Consider the following 7,883-nt stretch of genomic DNA (forward strand, 5'->3'; position numbering starts at 1 on the left):
ATGGCCCCAGGCTAGCGCCCACAGTCCCTGCCAGGTCCCCCACAGCCGTCCTGTCGGTTTGTAAACACCCCTCCGTTTCCTCACGCTCCCTCCTGATTCCATAACACCCTCCGTCCTCCAAATGCCCTATGCCCGGCCCTGGCCCGCCGTTACCCCCTCAGCCTGCTGCCAACGCCCCAGCCCCGTTTGACGGCACCAGGGTAAGTCCCCGGCCCCCAGAACCCAAAAATGGCCCCAGGATAGCGCCCACAGTTCCGGCCAGGTCCCCCACAGCCGTCCTGTCGGCTTGTAAACACCCCTCCCTTTCCAGACGCGCCTCCTGATTCCATAACACCCTCCGTCCTCCACATGCCCTCTGCCCGGGCCTGGCCCGCCGTTACCCTCTCAGCCTGACTGCCAATGCCCCAACCCCGTTTGACGGCACCAGGGTAAGTCCTTGGCGCCCCGAACCCCGAAATCGCCCCAAACACTGCCCACAGTCCCTGCCAGGTCCCCCACAGCCGTCCTATCGGCTTGTAAACACCCCTCCGTTTCCACACGCCCCCTCCTGATTCCATAACACCCTCTGTCCTCCAAATGCCCTATGCCCGGCCCTGGCCCGCCGTTACCCCCTCAGCCTGGCTACCAACGCCCCAGCCCCGTTTGACGGCACCAGGGTAAGTCCCCGGCCCCCTGAACCCCAAAATCGCCCCAGGCTAGCGCCCACAGTTCCGGCCAAGTTCTCCACAGCCGTCCTGTCGGCTTGTAAACACCCCTCCGTTTCCACACGCCCCCTCCTGATTCCATAACACCCTCCGTCCTCCAAATGCCCTATGCCCGGCCCTGGCCCGCCGTTACCCCCTCAGACTGGCTGCCAACGCCCCAGCCCCGTTTGACGGCACCAGGGTAAGTCCGCGGACCCCCGAACCCCACAATCGCCCCAGGCCAGCGCCCACAGTCCCGGCCAGGTCCCCCACAGCCGTACTGTCGGCTTGTAAACACCCCTCCGTTTCTTTTTTTTTCTATTTTTTTATTTTTTATTATTTATTTTTTATTAAATTTAATGCAGTGACATTGAGAAATCAGGGTACATATGATGAGAGAAAATATCTCTAGATTATTTTGACATTTGATTGTGCTGTATACCCCTTCCCCAAAGTTAAATTTTCTTCTGTCACCTTCTATCTGTTTTTATTTGTGCCACTCCCCTCCCCTAACCCCTGTGTCCTTCTTCACCCCATCCCCCCTCCCCCACCCCCACCCCCCTTACCTCCGCCCCTGTTGCCATCATAGTATTGTTCATGTCTCGGAGTCTCATTTTTATATCCCTTCTATGTATGGATTCATCTTAGTTTTTTTTCTGATTTACTTATTTCACTCCGTATAATGTTGTCTAGGTCCATCCATGTTATTGTAAATGATCCGATGTCATCATTTCTTGTGGCTGAGTAGTATTCTATAGTATATATGTACCAAAGCTTTTTAATCCACTCGTCCTCTGACGGACACTTGGGCTATTTCCAGATCTTCGCTATTGTGAACAATGCTGCCACAAACATGCGGGTGCACTTCTCCTTTTCGAGCCGTACTATGGTGTCCTTGGGGTATATTCCTAAAAGTGGGATAGCTGGGCCAAAAGGCAGTTCGATTTTCAGTTTTTGGAGGAATCTCCATACTGTTTTCAACAGTGGTTGCACCAGTCGGCATTCGCACGAGCTGTGCAGCAGGGTTCCGTTTTCTCCACATCCTGGCCAGCACTTATTCTGTGTTGTTTTGTTGATAAGCGCCATTCTGACTGGAAACACGCCTCCGTTTCCACACGCCCCCTCCTGATTCCATAACACCCTCCGTCCTCTAAATGCCCTATGTCCGGCCCTGGCCCGCCGTTACCCCCTCAGCCTGGCTGCCAACGCCCCAGCCCCGTTTGACGGCACCAGGGTAAGTCCCCGGCCCCCTGAACCCCAAAATCGCCCCAGGCTAGCGCCCACAGTCCCGGCCAGGTCCCCCACAGCCGTCCTGTCGGCTTGTAAACACCCCTCCCTTTCCAGACGCGCCTCCTGATTCCATAACACCCTCCGTCCTCCACATGCCCTCTGCCCGGGCCTGGCCCGCTGTTACCCCCTCAGCCTGGCTGCCAACGCCCCAACCCCGTTTGACGGCACCAGGGTAAGTCCCCGGCCCCTGAACCCCACAATCGCCCAGGCCAGCGCCCACAGTCCCGGCAGACCCCCACAGCCGTCCTGTCGGCTTGTAAACACCCCTCCGTTTCCAGACGCCCCCTCCTGATTCCATAACACCCTCCGTCCTCCACATGCCCTCTGCCCGGACCTGGCCCGCTGTTACCCCCTCAGCCTGGCTGCCAACGCCCCAACCCCGTTTGACGGCACCAGGGTAAGTCCCCGGCCCCGTGAACCCCAAAATCGCCCCAGGACACTGCCCACAGTCCCTACCAGGTCCCCACAGCCGTCCTGTCGGCTTGTAAACACCCCTTCATTTCCAGACTCCCCCTCTCAATTCCATAACACCCTCCGTCCTCCAAATGCCCTATGCCCGGGACTGGCTCGCTGTTACCCCTCAGCCTGGCTGCCAAAGCCCCAACCCCGTTTGACGGCACCAGGGTAAGTCCCCGGCCCCGTGAACCCCAAAGTCGCCCCAGGACACTGCCCACAGTCCCTGACAGGTCCCCCACAGCCGTCCTGTCGGCTTGTAAACACCCCTTCATTTCCAGACGCCCCCTCTTGATTCCATAACACCCTCCGTCCTCCAAATGCCCTCTGCCCGGGCTTGGCCCGCCGTTACCCCTCAGCTTGGCTGCCAACGCCCCCACCCCGTTTGACGGCACCAGGATAAGTCCCCGGCCCCCTGAACCCCAAAATGGCCCCAGGCTAGCGCCCACAGTCCCGGCCAGGTCCCCACAGCCGTCCTGTCGGCTTGTAAACACCCCTCCGTTTCTACACGCCCCCTTCTGATTCCATAACACCCTCCGTCCTCTAAATGCCCTTTGCCCGTGCCTGGCCCGCCGTTACCCCCTCAGCCTGGCTGCCAACGCCCCATCCGCGTTTGACGGCACCAGGGTAAGTCCCCGGCACCCCGAATCTAACAATCGCCCCAGGCCAACCCCCACAGTCCCGGCCAGGTAAACCACAGGGGTCCTGTCTGCTTGTAAACACCCCTCCGTTTTCAGACGCCCCCTCCTGATTCCATAACACCCTCCGTCCTCCACATGCCCTCTGCCCGGACCTGGCCCGCTGTTACCCCCTCAGCCTGGCTGCCAACGCCCCATCCCGTTTCACGGCACCAGGGTAAGTCCCTGGCGCCCCGAATCCCAAAATCGCCCCAAACACTGCCCAAAGTCCCTGCCAGGTCCCCCACAGCCGTCTTGTCGGCTTGTAAACACCCCTCCATTTCCACACGCTCCCTCCTGATTCCATAACACGCTCCGTCCTCCAAATGCCCTATGCCCGGGCCTGGCCCGCCGTTACCCCCTCAGCCTGGAGGACAACGCCCCAGCCCCGTTTGACGGCACCAGGGTAAGTCTCCGGACCCCCGAACCCCACAATTGCCCCAGGCCAGCGCCCAAAGTCCCGGCCAGGTCGCCCACAGGCGTCCTGTCGGCTTGTAAACACCCTCCGTTTCCAGACGCGCCTCCCGATACCATAACACCCTCCGTCCTCCAAATGCCCTCTGCCCGGGCCAGGCTCGCCGTTACCCCCTCAGCCTGGCTGCCAACGCCCCAACCCCTTTTGACGGCACCAGGCTAAGTCCCTGCGTCCCGGAACCCCAAAATCACCCCAGAAAACTGCCCACAGTCCCTGCCACGTCCCCCACAGCCGTCCTGTCGGCTTGTAAACACCCTTTCGTTTCCACACGCCCCATCCTGATTCCATAACACCCTCCGTCCTCTAAATGCCCTATGTCCGGCCCTGGCCCGCCGTTACCCCCTCAGCCTGGCTGCCAACGCCCCAGCCCCGTTTGACGGCACCAGGGTAAGTCCCCGGCCCCTGAACCCCAAAATCGCCTCAGGCTAGCGCCCACAGTCCTGGCCAAGTCCCCCACAGCCGTCATGTCGGCTTGTAAACACCCCTCCCTTTCCAGACGCGCCTCCTGATTCCATAACACCCTCTGTCCTCCGCATGCCCTCTGCCTGGGCCTGGCCCGCTGTTACCCCCTCAGCTTGGCTGCCAACGCCCCAACCCCGTTTGACGGCACCAGGGTAAGTCCCCGGACCCCCGAACCCCACAATCGCCCCTGGCCAGTGCCCACAGTCCCGGCCAGACCCCACAGCCGTCCTGTCGCCTTGTAAACACCCCTCCATTTCCAGACGCCCCCTCCTGATTCCATAACACCCTCCGTCCTCCAAATGCCCTCTTCCCGGGCTTGGCCCGCTGTTACCCCCTCAGCCTGGCTGCCAACGCCCCAGCCCCGTTTGACGGCACCAGGGTAAGTCCCCGGACCCCCGAACCCCACAATTGCCACAGGCCAGCGCGTACAATCCCGGCCAGGTCCCCCACAGCCGTCCTGTCGGCTTGTAAACACCCCTCCGTTTCTTTTTTTTTTATTTTTTTATTTTTTTATTTATTTATTTTATTTTTTATTAAATTTAATGCAGTGACATTGAGAAATCAGGGTATATATGATGAGAGAAAATATCTCTAGATTATTTTGACATTTGATTGTGCTGTATACCCCTCCCCCAAAGTTAAATTGTCTTCTGTCACCTTCTATCTGTTTTTATTTGTGCCACTCCCCTCCCCTAACCCCTGTGTCCTTCTTCACCCCGTCCCCCCTCCCCCCTCCCCCCGCCTCTGTTGCCATCACATTATTGTTCATGTCTCGGAGTCTCATTTTTATGTCCCTTCTATGTATGGATTCATCTTAGTTTTTTTTCTGATTTACTTATTTCACTCCGTATAATGTTGTCTAGGTCCTTCCATGTTATTGTAAATGATCCGATATCATCATTTCTTGTGGCTGAGTAGTATTCCATAGTATATATGTACCAAAGCTTTTTAATCCACTCGTCCTCTGACGGACACTTGGGCTGTTTCCAGATCTTCGCTATTGTGAACAATGCTGCCACAAACATGCGGTTGCACTTCTCCTTTTCGAGCCGTACTATGGTGTCCTTGGGGTATATTCCTAAATGTGGGATAGCTGGGCCAAAAGGCAGTTCGATTTTCAGTTTTTTGAGGAATCTCCATACTGTTTTCCACAGTGGTTGCACCAGTCGGCATTCCCACCAGCAGTGCAGCAGGGTTCCCTTTTCTCCACATCCTGGCCAGCACTTATTCTGTGTTGTTTTGTTGATAAGCGCCATTCTGACTGGAAACATGCCTCCGTTTCCACACGCCCCCTCCTGATTCCATAACACCCTCCGTCCTCCAAATGCCCTCTGCCCGGGCCAGGCTCGCCGTTACCCCCTCAGCCTGGCTGCCAACGCCCCAGCCCCGTTTGACGGCACTAGGGTAAGTCCCCGGCCCCTGAACCCCAAAATCGCCTCAGGCTAGCGCCCACAGTCCTGGCCAAGTCCCCCACAGCCGTCATGTCGGCTTGTAAACACCCCTCCCTTTCCAGACGCGCCTCCTGATTCCATAACACCCTCTGTCCTCCACATGCCCTCTGCCTGGGCCTGGCCCGCTGTTACCCCCTCAGCCTGGCTGCCAACGCCCCAACCCCGTTTGACGGCACCAGGGTAAGTCCCCGGACCCCCAAACCCCACAATCGCCCCTGGCCAGTGCCCACAGTCCCGGCCAGACCCCACAGCCGTCCTGTCGGCTTGTAAACACCCCTCCGTTTCCAGACGCCCCCTCCTGATTCCATAACACCCTCCGTCCTCCACATGCCCTCTGCCCGGACCTGGCCCGCTGTTACCCCCTCAGCCTGGCTGCCAACGCCCCAACCCCGTTTGACGGCACCAGGGTAAGTCCCCGGCCCCGTGAACCCCAAAGTCGCCCCAGGACACTGTCCACAGTCCCTGACAGGTCCCCCACAGCCGTCCTGTCGGCTTGTAAACACCCCTTCATTTCCAGACGCCCCCTCTTGATTCCATAACACCCTCCGTCCTCCAAATGCCCTCTGCCCGGGCTTGGCCCGCCGTTACCCCTCAGCCTGGCTGCCAACGCCCGAACCCCGTTTGACGGCACCAGGATAAGTCCCCAGCCCCCTGAACCCCAAAATGGCCCCAGGCTAGCGCCCACAGTGCCGGCCAGGTCCCCACAGCCGTCCTGTCGGCTTGTAAACACCCCTCCGTTTCCAGACGCGCCTCCCGATACCATAACACCCTTCGTCCTCCAAATGCCCTCTGCCCGGGCCTGGCCCGCCGTTACCCCGTCAGCCTGGCTGCCAACGCCCCAAGCCCGTTTGACGGCACCAGGGTAAGTCCCCGGCCCCTGAACCCCAAAATCGCCTCAGGCTAGCGCCCACAGTCCCGGCCAGGTCCCCCACAGCCGTCATGTCGGCTTGTAAACACCTCTTCGTTTCCAGACGCCCCCTCTCAATTCCATAACACCCTCCGTCCTCCAAATGCCCTATGCCCGGGCCTGGCCCGCCGTTACCCCCTCAGCCTGGCTGCCAACGCACCAACCCCGTATGACGGCACCAGGGTAAGTCCCCGGACACCCACAATCGCCCCCGGCCAGCGCCTACAGTCCCGGCCAGGTCCCCCACAGCCGTCCTGTAGGCTTGTAAACACCCCTCCGTTTCTTTTTTTTTCTTTTTTATTTATTTATTTTATTTTTTTATTAAATTTAATGCAGTGACATTGAGAAATCAGGGTATATATGATGAGAGAAAATATCTCTAGATTATTTTGACATTTGATTGTGCTGTATACCCCTCCCCCAAATTTAAATTGTCTTCTGTCACCTTCTATCTGTTTTTATTTGTGCCACTCCCCTCCCCTAACCGCTGTGTCCTTCTTCACCCCGTCCCCCCTCCCCCCCTCCCCTCCCCCCGCCCCTGTTGCCATCACATTATTGTTTATGTCTCGGAGTCTCATTTTTATGTCCCTTCTATGTATGGATTCATCTTAGTTTTTTTTCTGATTTACTTATTTCACTCCGTGTAATGTTGTCTAGGTACATCCATGTTATTGTAAATGATCTGATGTCATCATTTCTTGTGGCTGAGTAGTATTCCAAAGTATATATGTACCAAAGCTTTTTAATCCACTCGTCCTCTGACGGACACTTGGGGGTTCCAGATCTTCGCTATTGTGAACAATGCTGCCACAAACATGCGGGTGCACTTCTCCTTTTCGAGCCGTACTATGGTGTCCTTGGGGTATATTCCTAAAAGTGGGATAGCTGGGCCAAAAGGCAGTTCGATTTTCAGTTTTTGGAGGAATCTCCATACTGTTTTCCACAGTGGTAGCACCAGTTGGCATTCCCACCAGCAGTGCAGCAGATTTCCCTTTTCTCCACACCCTGGCCAGCACTTATTCTGTGTTGTTTTGTTGATAAGCGCCATTCTGACTGGAAACACGCCTCCGTTTACACATGCCCCCTCCTGATTCCATAACACCCTCCGTCCTCCAAATGCCCTTTGTCCGTTCCTGGCCCGCCGTTACCCCCTCATCCTGGCTGCCAACGCCCCAGCCCCGTTTGACGGCAGCAGGATAAGTCCCCGGCCCCACGAACCCCACAATCGCCCAAGGCCAGCGCCCACAGTCCTGGCCCGGTCCTCCACAGCCGTCCTGTCGGCTTGTAAACACCCCTCCGTTTCCAGACGCCCCCTCCTGATTCCATAACACCCTCCGTCCTCCAAATGCCCTCTGCCCGGACTTGGCTCGCCGTTACTCCCTCAGCCTGGCTGCCAACGCCCCAACCCCGTTTGACGGCACCAGGATAAGTCCCCACCCCCTGAACCCCAAAATGGCCCCAGGCTAGCGCCCACATTTCCGTCCA

This window comes from Saccopteryx leptura, chromosome 7 (assembly GCF_036850995.1).
Source record: "Saccopteryx leptura isolate mSacLep1 chromosome 7, mSacLep1_pri_phased_curated, whole genome shotgun sequence".
NCBI lineage: Eukaryota > Metazoa > Chordata > Mammalia > Chiroptera > Emballonuridae > Saccopteryx > Saccopteryx leptura.